Source organism: Puma concolor, chromosome B4 (genome assembly GCF_028749965.1).
Source record: "Puma concolor isolate L17-30 chromosome B4, mPumCon1.1.hap2, whole genome shotgun sequence".
NCBI classification, from domain to species: domain Eukaryota; kingdom Metazoa; phylum Chordata; class Mammalia; order Carnivora; family Felidae; genus Puma; species Puma concolor.
Genome location: NC_141673.1, coordinates 120,931,789 through 120,945,825, shown reverse-complemented (window position 1 = coordinate 120,945,825; position 14,037 = coordinate 120,931,789). Strand labels below are relative to the sequence as shown.

Sequence of the window (14,037 nt, the reverse complement as noted above, 5' to 3'; positions counted from 1 at the left end):
GTTTCATTTCTTTTTCTTTTCTAATTGCTCTGTCTAGGACTTCCAGCACCATGTTGAATACAAATGGAGAGAGTGGGCATTCTGTTTTCTTTCTGATCTTATGGGAAAAGCTTTCAGCTTTTCACTGTTGAGCATGATAGTAGCTGAAGCTTTGTAATATATGGGCCTTTATTATGTTGAGGTACATTCTGTCTATATCCAGTTTATTGCAAATTGCTGTCATGAAAGGAAGTTGAATTTTGCCAAGTGCTTTTTCTGCATCTATTGAGATGATCATATGATTTTTACCCTTCGTTTTGTTAATGTGGTGTGTCGCATGGTTGATTTATAAATGCTGAACCATCTTTGTATCATCTGAATAAGTACCACTTGATCCTTTTAATGTATTATTGAATTAGGTTTGTTAATTTTTGTTTCTATGGGGTTTTTTTTGTTTCTATGTTTAATGAGGGAATATTTGCCAAATTTTCTTTTCTTGTAGTGTCTTTGTCTGGTTTTAGTACAAGGATAATGATGGCCTTGTAAAATAAGACCCTCCCCTTCTCCTTTTTAGAAGAGTGTAAGTTAAATTGGTATTAAGTCTTTTTCAAATGTTTCGTAGAATTTACCTATGAAGTCATCTGGTCCTGAACTTTTTCTTTGTTATGACCCATGAAAAATGTACTGGGGTTTTTGCTTTGTGTGGAACTTAGCATGATGTTTATAAAATTTGCATGTTAGGGCAGAGGTCTAAGAATACCCAAGACGCACCTTTAGAAGACCCATTGACCTAAGTGAAATAAGTCAGATGGAGAAAAACAAATCCCATATGGTTTCACTTATGTGTGGAATCTAGAAAGCAAAACAAATGAATAAACCAACAAACAAAAAGCAAAATCAGACCTATAAATAGAGAGAACAAACCAATGGTTGCCAGAGGGGAAGGCAGCGGGGATATGGTCAAAATGTGTTAAAGGGAGTGGCACATGCAGGCTTCCATGTATGAAATCAATAAGTCAGGAGAATGAAAGGCCCAGCATAGGGAAAATAGCCAATGGTATTGTAATAGGGTTGCATGGTGACAGATGGTAGCTACCCTTGTGGTGAGCACAGCATAACATATAGAGTTGTTGAATCACTATGTTGTATAGCTGAAACTAATGTAACATTGTGTGTCAACTATCCTCAGATTAAAAAAAGGTTCATTGCTCAATGAGATATCGTGGTTTATAATGAGTCAGATTTGAACAATCTCTGTGGATAGACTGAGTTTATCAAGGGATCTAGATACCTATGATTTATTTATCTGATCCTCAGTTTTCTCATCCATGTAATGATAGTGCCCACTTCGCAGGGTAATGATGAGGAATAAAATGGTTACCATGTGAAAAGTGCTTAGAACAGTATCTGGCATGTCAGTGTGTATTAGCTATTTTCATTATGATTTAGCTCTGATTAAGACAGCCCAGCACAGAGATAGATAAATAAATTTAGAAAATGTTCCAGAACCCATTAAAGACTCACACAAAAATGGAAACTAATAAATGACAAAGCTGATTCTTCAGATCATGGCAAAAAAGTGGATTGTGGTGTGATGTAATTTACTGATTGATTATCCATATGGACAAAACGAAAACATATCCTTTTCTCACACTGAAGACAAACAAATGTTCAACAACTGCAGAAGGTGATATGCTTGTTCATTGCAATATATTCATGTCGTGGACCCCTATGCAAAGTGAAAGTGAGTGAATTACAGTATATCAGATACATACATATATAAATTCCAAGAAAAATAATGCTGAACTCAAAAGAAAGTCACAGAAGAGCAAATTCTATTTGAAGTCATTGACATAATATAAAAACAGAACTAAGCAATATATTGTTTAGACATATATACACATTTGTAAAACTATGAAGAAAAATAAATGAATCATTGAAACTAAGTCTAAGGAAGCTGTCACATCAAGGTTCAAGGGGCATGTGGCCAATTGGAAGCATGTAGAAGACTTCAGATTTTTCAAAGGTGGTGTTTTGTTTCTAGATCGTGGCAATGGGTACATGTGTGTTCTGGTACTATTTTGATTTATACACTTTAGTATATAGCCTCTTTATGTTTGCTGTACTTAAAATTTATTTTCAATTATCCGAGGAGTACCAAAAAATCTAAATATCACTTTTGGCATTATCAATAATTTTTTGCTTCCATCAATAAGTATTACATTTGTTATTTTAAAATTGCCTTAACCTAAAAAAATATTCTAAGTTATAAATTTCCCATGAAGAGCCTTCCTAGAAAGCAAGCTTTCAGTGGGGTAAAATTAGGGGTCTCCTGAGGACATAAAAAGAGATGTCAAGGAAGAAGCAGGAAGTGAAGGGAGCCCAGGGCTATGAAGTGACATTACAATATAATGGAAAATAAACTTGCATTTCTCGGTTTTCTTAACTGCCCATAAGTGGATACACTTTTTTTGTCTATGAATTATTTTAGGGAGGAAAAGAATTATCTGAATAATCCTTCCTTCAAATGAAGTTGGAAGGTATTTCACAAAGAGATCTTTAGAGCCTCATCTGGTTTTGTAAATTAGAAGTGTTAAAAGAGGAAAACACCAAACTTCTCTTTAAGATATATGCTGCTCTGTTGTCTACATAAATATCTACATTGCCTTGTTTGAGAACATGAGTCTGCAGAGATATGAAGGTTATAGACTGTTCTCGCTCAGCATGGAGTAAATTCTTCCTTTCATTCACTCTAAAGAGTATTCAGAGTCTGGTGTGAACTTTTGCTTCATAAAAACAAGTAGAGGATGTGCAATGGGTCTTTAGAAAAAACGGAACACTCTTCAACAGGAACTTCTATTAAATAATTCACTGCAAATTTTGAAAATAGGGGCCAAGGGATATGCTAAGAAGGATTCTGAAGCCGTGGGGGGAAATTTGTTCCCCATTTTGAGGAGAGTTTGCTGTGCCTTTCAAAGAAAAAGAGGTGCTCTTCAGGGAAAGTGAAAAGGCTATGCCAGAGAACCAAAGAGCCAGGAAACAAGTTCCGGAAAGGTAGCTTCATAGTCTTTTTGAGATGAATCCATCTCTAGCCTTTCTTGCTCATCGCTATTAGAATGATAGCTTGCATTCATCTTTCAAGACTGTTGGGGAGAGAGAATGTAATTAAATTCCCTTACAAGGGTTTTGTATCATCTGCTTTGCAATGTGGCTGATGTGACAGCACAAGGAGTCATGTCGGGTCTACTAGGCAGCCGTGGTTAGGCCGCAGTGACAAAATCACATCTCTCCTCTAGTAGCAGAAGGACTCTGGACATCTCCTTAAATCTAGCTTGTGGGAAAAAAATTGTTTTTTTGCATTGCCCAAGCTACAGAATGTTGGAGAGAAGGAGAAGGTAAACCAACATCTAACCCTAGGTTCACAAGGGGAAAATAAAGTATCCACTGTTACCAATATGAATTTGAATTCTTTTTCTTGCAAGAAAATATACATAATATTAAATGTACAATTCTGACCATTTTCAGATGTATAATTCTGTGGCATTAAAATGCATTCACATTCTTGTGGAACTATCACCACCAGCCATCTCCAGAACTTTTTCCCTTCCTCTGCTGAAACTCTTCACTCATTAAATTCTCACCTCCCATCCCACCCTTCCTCCAGCCCCAGTGCTCTTTCTTTCTCTGTGTATTTGACTACTCTTGGTACCTCATGTAAGTGGGATCGTGTAATATTTGCCCATTTCTGACTGCTTAATTTACTTAGCAGAATGTCCTCAAGGTTCAGTCATGTTATAGCGTATGTCAGATATTTCCCTCCTTTGTAAAGGCTGAGGAATATTCCATTATTATTATACACATACGCCACATTTTGTTTACCCATTCATCTATCACTGAACACTTGGGTCGCTTCCACCTTTTGGCTACTGTGAATAATAAATTGCTGTGAACCTGTGTGTGCAGATATCTGCTTAAGTTCCTGCTTTCATTTCTTTTGGGTGTATCCTCAGAAATGGAATTGCTGAATCATATGGTAAATCTATGTTTATTTTATTTTTTTTTTAAATTTTTTTTAACATTTATTTATTTTTGAGACAGAGAGAGACAGAGCATGAGCGGGGGAGGGTCAGAGAGAGAGGGAGACACAGAATCTGAAACAGGCTCCAGGCTCTGAGCAGTCAGCACAGAGCCCGACGCGGGGCTCGAACCCACGGACCGCGAGATCATGACCTGAGCCAAAGTCGGACGCTTAACCGACTGAGCCACCCAGGTGCCCCTGGTAAATCTATGTTTAATGCTTTGAGGAACCACCAACACCATATAACACAGTTGGCTGCACGATTTTATATTCCCACCAAGAGGGCACAAAGATTTCAGTTTCTCTACGTCTTTGCCGATACTTAGTGTTTTCTGATTTTGTTTTGTTTTTGTTTCTGCTTATCATAATTATCCTAATGGATGTGAGGTGGTTTCTCACTGTGGTGATTTTGATTTACATTTTCCTAATGGTTAGTGATGTTGCATCTTTTTTATTTGCTTAGAGCCTTTAATTTTTCAAGCTGTGTGATCTCATAGTCAAAGAAAATTTTGAATATGATAATAATTTCACTACCTTTTTGTATAAATTTTGTGTAAATTCACTGTGGTTTTAACAAAGAGAAAAAGGAAATGTATTCTTTAAACGCCTTTGAAACCAACATTTGTGCTGCCTTTGTGGGTGGATCATATGACCTTCACCATGTTGAGTGGACACACTTCCTCTTAACTCATCCTTTATCAAAAGTTAATTGAACAGAACCCTACAATGTTATTTTATCTCTATATTTTGATGAAGTATTATTAACAAACTTTTTAAAAAGTTAATTGAACATGTAGAATTTCCCCAGAAGGTTTAGCACACTGTTAGCTTGACCCAATTTGGCTCTTTCACATCATGGTTAGTTTTTAACCCCCCTCCTGCCACTAACTCAAAGCCTGCGGGAACCAGAAAGGTATCTCAGAAAAGCATCACATGTCTATTGAGCTAAATGTCATGCCATAATTACACAGGTGCCTCAGAGTTCTGAAATAGCCTTTTCTTACTTTTTTTCTATTTTAAAGTTTGGCTTTTATTAACCTTGAAAATTCAATATGGTGGATGGTTTATACGAATTAAGAACCTGAGCAAGATAATTTGAAATTATATAAATGAAGCTCTGTCACCTTTGTAAGTTACAGCAAGAGAATTGATAAGCTCATCCCCTTGTCGAGTAATCATTGTGATGTTGCTTCCCTCCCAGAAGTCTTCAGTTTTCTCTGTTGTTTTCCTCCACAGAACTATGTAGGTCTAATTAGGATTCTTTTAAAAGGAAGGGGGCGGGGGGAGTCTGCTAACAGCATCACCTCATTTGCAGTTTGGAGTGAGTAAAAGGCACTAATTAGAATCACAGGTATTTAAAACTTTGCAGGTAAATGTGAACACACCATTATTACTAAGTTAGTCAGAAGAATGACTTTTAGATTGTCCAGTGTTTTTGAGTTGCTCTGCTTTTTAAGTTAGACCTTCAATACTATCACTGAAGGCCAGCCTAATAAGAAATAGATTCTCTGTACTTCAGGATTCTACTCTTAAATATGAAATTTTAACTTGCACTTAGAGCTGATATAATTCTTAAAATAGAACATGGAAACCTTCTGTGACTACAAAATTCCAGCCTCCGTCACACAACCTGGCTGTCTCACACATTTTTTGTACAACTTTTTAAAACTGTGTCCAAATCTACTGTTGTTTCAGATAAGTCATTCAGTCTTCTATGTATGGGAGTGTTTTGCAATAAAAACCACAGAAATTCTTCTTGGCATTGACAATCATATAATTTTGAGACTCTTTTACAATCTAGAAGTGCAGATGGGTGACATCATGGTGTAAAGCAACTTTTATTGGACTCATAAGAAATGCCTTTTAAAGGATTCTTAGAAATTAGAGTTGTTAAACCAAGAAATCTTTGCAGCATTTAACCAGGAATTGAGGAATCTCAACTTACAAGCCTTTGTCTTGAATCTGCGAAGCATGAAAAATTTCACAAGTAACGTTCAGACCACAGATTTGGTTACCCTTGTGCTCTAACTATGCCTCCCTCCACATGGCAATCTATATATGTTAATATTGGTACAAAAAATGGCAAAACATGATCTAATCCAGCTAGCCAAAGAGGTGGTTGCTACTCCTATCCTCCTGTATTTTGCAATTAAGTTAGAATCAATATTGGCTGTTCATAAAGTCCATCTGAGACTCCTCAAGTCCCAGAATGTGATGTTAGGTTCAAATAGTAGAGTGAGGTAATATGAGAAAAGGATCACGTCTATATTTGGAGCCAGAACGTGAAGTGCGCTCATCTAGACATAGAGGAAGGCAAAGAATCCAGACGGTAGGTTTTAGTTAAGGAGACAGGAATTTTAGTCAAGGAGACAGGAATCAGAATGATACTTTCATTCACAAATGTTTAATTAGTTGCTATAGCGCAGGGATCAACAAGCTATGGTTAGCTTTCTCTGAGCAGCTATTTTTGTAAATAAAGTTTTATTGGAACACAACCTTGCCCGATCATTTGTGCTTTGTTTGTGGCTGCTTTCACATTCCGTTTAGCAAAGTTGAAGAGTTGCAACAGGGATCATATGGCCCATAAAGCTGAAAATACTTACTGGCTGGCCCCTTACAGAAGTTTGCTGATCACAGCTGTGGAAGATTTTGCTAGGACACCAAAGCATTATTTAGTCAGGACAACTAAGAAAAGTGGTCACTTACCACCATGCCAATCACTACCTTTAATTCACATGTCATTTTACAACTGTCCAAGTGCTTTCATATTTATTATCTCACTTGATTGTTACAATAAACAGCAGGTACCACGACGCCTTCTTCAAGGTGATTTGGCCTTGGAGGGTAAAGTGTCTTCTCTGTGGTTACAGAACAAATTGGGGTATCTATTCCTAGGAGTATGCACAAGATGAGTTTAGAAGGCAGACGGATGTTACCAACTTCTTTCCTTGACACCTGGCCAGAAAGTAAGATCAGGAGGCAGGGATGGAAAGGGCCAAGAGGCCTGGGAGACGCTGAGGCTTAGCCACCTGTACTCCTCAGGAGGATAATGGTACCATTGTCAAGCTCTTTCACTGACATCCGTGGCTTGTGGGTTCCATGTGCAAATGCTCGCTCACACCCTCCAGACTGCCAATCTCTCCATCTGCTCCCCAACACGGGATGTTGTGGTTCTAGGTTGAAATGGCTTGGGGCGCCTGGGTGGCGCAGTCGGTTAAACGTCCGACTTCAGCCAGGTCATGATCTCGCGGTCCGTGAGTTCGAGCCCCGCGTCAGGCTCTGGGCTGATGGCTCAGAGCCTGGAGCCTGCTTCCGATTCTGTGTCTCCCTCTCTCTGCTCCTCCCCCGTTCATGCTCTGTCTCTCTCTGTCCCAAAAATAAATAAACGTTGGAATGGCTTGATCCCCATGACACTAAACTCAGACACGCCTCCTGTCCCCGGCTCTTGTAGGTGTAGGGTTGCGGTGCAGTGGGGGTCTGGCACATGACATCTGAGAGGCAGAAGCACTTTTCCCAGGTACCTCTGTGACCGAACGATCACTGAATATTCACACTCAGTGCCTAATGTGGATTTGCAGCCAGACTTTTTGATTTCTGGAGAAGAGAGCAAACCCTGGGGACAGATTAGCTGAGTTCAAATCCCAGATTCAGTATGAACTATAAGTGAGATCTTGGGCGAGTTTCTAGGCCAGTGAGTACTTCAGTTTATTCATCTGTAAAATGGGATAATAATAGTACCTGTACCTACTTCTCAGGGTAACTGTGAGGGATAAATGACTTAGCACAGTCTGGGTTTATAATAAATACACAGTAACTGTTAAGCATTGCTATTAACCATCATCACTGTCTCAAGGAGAGCTGGGGCCCTGCAGCAGCCTATAGATTTTTGTCTACGGTGGCACCTTTCTTGTCCTTATTGTACATGTTGCCTTTACATCCTTGGTTGCATGTCAGTTGTCATCTGCGTCTTTTCAGTCACCTAAAGGCTATCCTGCAGGTTGGAAAGCAGATAAGACTTAGGAAAAACCACCACCGAACTGCAGCACCAAGGTGCACCGGGAATGCACCATCATTCCAGCTTCTGAGACAGAGTGTGGCTGACTGTAGGTCTGTGGAAGGACAGGGTAAAGAAACTCACATTCCTTGAGTGCTATCACGTGCCAGACAAGGTGCGGAGTTGTCACATGTTGATGAGAAAAAAACTTGCCCAAGGCTGAGCCCAATTTAGAAGTTAGAAGTAACTTCATGTCCAATTGATTCCAAAATTTTATACTCTTTCCAGAGCATAATTCTGCCTCTGATAAAGTGCTAAGTAGCTGTGCATTTATCAACTATAAATGGGGAATGGCATGGTATTTACACTTGGAGTGGAGTCGGATGATCACATATTCACAGAACCTTTTTATAGTTCAGAGAGAGCTGGTGAGACTCTCCCTAAGGGAACACAGAATAATTGAGGTTGGAAACAGCTTAACCTCAAGTCATAAAAATCACTGACAGGGGAAACTAAGAGGAAACTGGTTACCCTTGGTGGGGAAGGGGTTGTGGGTTCCCGGTACGGGCTATGTGTTCAGTTGGTCGAAGCAATATTTTCAGCCTAAAAAAATATTACCCCTTGAACACACTTTATTTTTATATCACTGTTGGTCTTCTAGAAAGCCTGGTAATAACAAGTATTCATTCGTTGATTAGAATAAAGTCTAAGCTCTTTAAAAAGCAAAATAATTTCTATCTCTTCCCCCGGCGCCCCTCCTCGCCACATACGCGTGCACGCAACTCACACAACATACACACACGTCCAATGTCACAAGGACACACGACACTTCTTATCAATCAGTAAGTACCCCACAGCAGCCCAAACGGGTATGGAAATTCTGTTCTTCTGTTTCCTTCTTTTCCATGGTGCTATGCATGTTCTATAAACAGCAGGAGAAGTAATTATGTAGGTGGGCATTCGTTACACGGTCAACTTTTGGAATATAATATAGGAATGTGCTAAGGCGAGGAAATATTTGCTTGAACTAATGCCTGGAAACCGAATGTGGTATGCACTTCATAGTAATATAAACCGCACATCTGGATCATTTCTGTATACTGTACCTGAGTGGGTGGGGTAATATTTACATTCATTTTCCACTTCTAGGCTGTCCGTCCGGTGTCTCGTCTGTGCATGCCAGGAAGTTCCGTGTGTGTGTGTGTGTGTGTGTGTGTGTGTGTGTGTGTGTTCTGCATTTCATATTCCAGCATCTGCCGTTCACTCTGAGTTGGAGCATTTACCATCGCAAAACTGTCACCAGGGTCTCTGAAACACACATTTACATTCCACAGGTCTAGTAAATGGGCTGTGTGGCTGCACGATGCCTTTTGTTCAAAAGAAATCCAAGTGGCAGCCCGGCACTTCCCATCCAACTGCACTTTAGGCTGTAACTGTGGCAGCTGGAACGTGAAGCTCAGAGGAATAGAATCCGCTGCCCCAGCAGGTAACATTCTGGGGTTGGTTCCTTTTATTGTTGTTTTTGCTGCTGTTTAAAATGTCCAGACCTTCTCGCTTGGCCAGACCTTTCTTTGCCAACGCAGCTTCCAAGCTGCCATCACCTAGAAGGGACGATTTGAACAGCAAACAGAAAAAAATCAGTGTAGGTGAGACGATTTTGAGAGCTGGAAGTGAAGGGAATTTGGTCAAACAGCAGCAGGTGCAAACGGCAGCCGCTCCTGCTCAGTGGAAGGCTTCTCCACACAAAGGTAATGTTTTAAATCGGCTGCTTTTGTCAGCTTGTGCTTAGAAACTTCTTTCTTAATAATACTGCCAGACAACTTAAACGAAGGAGACTTTTAATGGTTTCAAAAACTTGCCCCTTTGTGTGAGTGTGACATTTTCTAAAATCCTCGAGGGTGTTGCTAAAATAACTAGTAATTAGGAAGATGGAGGTAATAGAGCTTTCCTTCATTAATTAAGGACGGATAAAAGAAAAACTGAGTGTTTTCACTTCTTTTTGAGGATGACAGACTTTATTCCTGGTTGATTCACAGTTTCTCGTAATCCAGTTATATTCATATGAAGTTTCTTTTTTATTCCTCGTATATATGGGAAGAAACGAAAAGAAAGAAGGGACAGGTCCTAAAACCACATCATCACTGGCCAAAGAGTTTTTGCATGCTTAATATTTTGCAGTCTCTTTTAAAAATGAATTTATTTCTGAAATGATAATCTAATGACATGATTCCCTGCCAAGCATGACAAAGATCTCTGCTACCATTGTCACCTGGAGCATTTAAGTGAGCAAGGATATCGTTGAATGCGTGACCTGGAATTGAGAAATGTGGTAACCAAATCAAACTATTATTTTAGGGTACATATTCACAGAAAGCATGAAACCACCGCTTAAAATACAGTAACAATTTTCTCCATTATACCAAGAACTACATATTAAACCACTAAGCAACATTTATAATAGTTATTTTTTTAAATTACATTTTGAGCTATCACAAAGGTAATTTTTGACACTGTGATTTTAAGGTAAAATAAAAAATGGTTTTAATATTCTCATCCTTATCATTGGAAGTTTTTATTTTATAGAACAAAATAAGTTCATACCACATTATAATTTTAATCCTGATCACTCTTCTGTTAAAAACTATTACAAATGAATATCCAGTAATACATTTTTGCACCATGTACTGCTTCAAAGATGCAAATTTCTGTCTGGAAAATTTTAATTTTTTTCTTAACTTGGTTTATTATTACTTTAGCCATGTCTATGAAATGCTTGTACAGTAAGTATTTTATTGACCGAAATACTTCATTGAAGACACATATAGTGAACACTGAAGGACTTTGGAAGTATTGATGAAAGTTGCTGAATAGAGTGAATTTTGGCTGCTTAAAGGGAGATTTCTCTTTGATGTTATATATAATATGCGTTAAAGTCTAAAAAAATTTCTTCTAAAAAAGGAATTTTACCCACCTCAACTTGAAAAGTATCCAGACATTTAATGGTTACATATCTGTGTCTAAGTAAGGTATGCCCAGGGAGGGAGTTTTTATACAAACAATCTAAGACTAGATGCTATTCCAAAGATTTTTCAAAATATCTTCTTTTGGTAACCTGTGAGGATATCTTTGAATAAACTTAGTGTATGAAAATAGTTTTTCTTTGATAATCTATTTGTTTTGGGGGTTACTTAAAAGTCACTTGAAAGCAAGGGTGATTATTGAGTTGCAAGGTCAGTATAGATAATGCATCTTTTTGTAAAACACAAACGAACGAGCAAACAAACAAAACACTGGGAGTAGATTATAAAATAACAAGGTGGTGTTTCCTGTGCATCACTCTGAGAAGATTCAGGCTGTCCCAAAGGAGAGTTCTACCACAAGAGTTTTGAAATTGGCAACAGGACTACATCATTTTGAAAGACAACATTCATCAGAATATGTCTTTTATTTCATTAACATTTTAAATATTTTTTTAAGTAGGCTTCATGCCCAGTGTGGAGCCCAGTTCAGGGCTTGAACTCACAACCCTGAGATCAAGACCTGAGCTGAAGTCAAGAGTCAGATGCTTAACTGACTGAGTCATTCAGGCACCCCTTATATATTTATTTTTTACTCAGAATTCTTTTTTTCATAGCCACACATCATATCACATAGTACCAATAGAAACCTTTCATTGTTGGAGAACAGGACTAAGACTCTATAGTATAGCTGTGTATTGTGTTAGGCTTTTACTTAAAGTGGTTGTCATTAAGATCAAGAAACCCAATCAACAGTCTCGCCATCTAAGGTTCGTATTGAGTTTGTGTAGGTTCTAGCCCATCACATTAAGATCTCAGTGTTAGTTCTTTAGAATGCTTATTTCATTGGGTCCACAGGGTTTAATTTAGTCTGTATAGTTTCTCATGTATCTGACTCTCATTCCCTACCCACCCCCCTTGTGTAATTTGTTTATTGGAGAAGTATATTCTGGTACATTTCATTTATTTTTTGACATTTGTCTCTTTAGTTGATTTCCTAAATTAATGCAGTGACATTCGCTTCACCACTTTTCCATGTTGCCCCCCTCTTAAAATTTATCAACTGTACTTTTGTTTCCATACGAAAAAGGTTAATAGTAGTTATTTTTTTGGTTAACACAGTTCAGTCTTCCGTGGTTTATCTACAGGTTAATTCTGTAAGTTGAAAATCAATAAAGACTGTAACTAATGAGACCTCATATTTTTATTGCTAAGCCAAAGAAGTGTGCTATAACCATTTATCTTGTAGTCTGTCCTTCCTCAGTGCTTCAGATTCTCCCAAGGATGGTATAGATATGACCACATTCCCAGAACTCCCTTTTCTTCCTGGTGCTTCTGTTCGTATCCCTCAATCCTTCTGCCCTACTCTTTCCTGACTGATTTGTACAACACTTGGACAGGTCTCTCTTAGATTATTTCTTTTTTTTTAATGCTTATTTATTTATTTATTTATTTATTTATTTGAGAGAGAGAGATTGAGAGAGAGAGAGCGAGCATGAGCAGGGGAGGAGCAGAGGGAGAAGGAGACACAGAATCCAAAGCAGGCTCCGCACCATCAGTGCAGAACCCCATGCAGGGCTTGAACTCATGAACCGTGAGATCATGACCTGAGCTGATGTTGGGAGCTTAACCGACCAAGCCACCCAGGTGCCCCTCTCAGATTCCTTCTCCATTTGCCTGAAGCAAATCTTCCTAAGGAAAGCAAGGTTGAAAATAAATTTTCTGAGTTTTTACATGTCCAACAAATATCTGGACTCTCTTTTCACATCTCAGTGATAGTTGGGACAAGCATTATTTTTAGACAGAAAATAATTTCCCCTCATAACTTTAAAGGCCTTTCTCCATTACCTTTGGGGATCTAGAAGTGTTGAGGAGAAGTCCCATGTTGTTAACATGTTCACACATTCCTTTGTAGGTGACTTTTTCTCTCTCTCTTGAAGTTTTGTGGATATTCATCTCATCCTTGATGTTCTGAAATTTCACTGATGTATCTTAAAGTGTGAGCCTTTCCCATTTATCTTGACTGAATACTTTGATGGGCTCTTTCAATTTAAAGAATCAATGGGCTTCAGTCTTGTGAATTCTTTTTGTTAATTCTTTGATAATTTCTTCTTCTGTATTCGCTCTGATTTTCTCGCTACAGTGTTCCTCGGAGTTGGCTTTCAAATCTACTACATCAGTTTTCTGATCCTATCTTTTCTTTATTTTTGTTAGCCGTCTTTTTATGTTATCTAGATTTTCTTGACCTTGTCTTCCAACTCTTCTGTCTAATTTTGATCATCCACGTATTTTTAATTTCCAAGAAGCTTTCCTTACTCTGATTATTTTGATACCAAAATACATGGTATTATATTCTGTCTATAAGCAATATATCTTTGTGCTTTCTTTGCCTCTAGTTCACAGCACCATATACTCATGTTTAAAGATGCAGCCACATCCCTGTAATATTGGTATGCTTTCCGTTCTGAGCCAATGGTCTAAATTGGACCTTAGAACCAAAGACACTGGTAATCAATAAGCTTTAGGATAGCAGCATTCATATCTAATTCTCACCCATGAAGAACTCTCTTCATGATGACATCCCAACAAATGAAAGGTGAATGTTGGTGTTATGTGTTGATACGTGCCAACAGTTTTATTCAGGATGAGGCTATAAGTCAACAGTTGAGAATGTGGCCTTTCTTGCTGAGTGTTCTGTATTTTTCTGAATTCTGTTTCAGGTATATTTCCTCAAAATCATTTTGTCCTGATTTTATGTATTTATTTATTTTGTATTTATTTATGTGTTATGTATGTATTATTTTAGTTGGCCTCTTAACTGTTGTTCTAAATTTTTAAAAAGCATTTTTTTAGGAAGTGTACATGAACATTGACCACTAGCTTAGTTTGCAAATGTAGTTTCCATATATTATGTGTTTGTAAGGTGATGATATCTGAGCTCTAACAAGCTCTTCTTATATGCCCAGCAC

The 14,037-nt window shown here is 38.2% G+C and overlaps 1 protein-coding gene and 1 long non-coding RNA gene across 3 annotated transcripts in view; one reads left to right on the top strand and one right to left on the bottom strand.

Annotated features, from left to right (window-relative positions):
- KIAA1217 (KIAA1217 ortholog) overlaps positions 1 to 14,037 on the top strand; it is a 755,207-nt gene that overhangs the window by 296,496 nt on the left and 444,674 nt on the right. The gene's annotated exons all lie outside the window — the stretch shown is intronic.
- The window catches only part of LOC147579466 (uncharacterized), a 29,524-nt gene continuing 24,402 nt past the window's right edge, over positions 8,916 to 14,037 (bottom strand). Inside the window, exon 4 of the long non-coding RNA XR_015253983.1 lies at positions 8,916 to 9,652. This is a non-coding gene — a long non-coding RNA (uncharacterized LOC147579466). The remainder of the gene's footprint in view (positions 9,653 to 14,037) is intronic.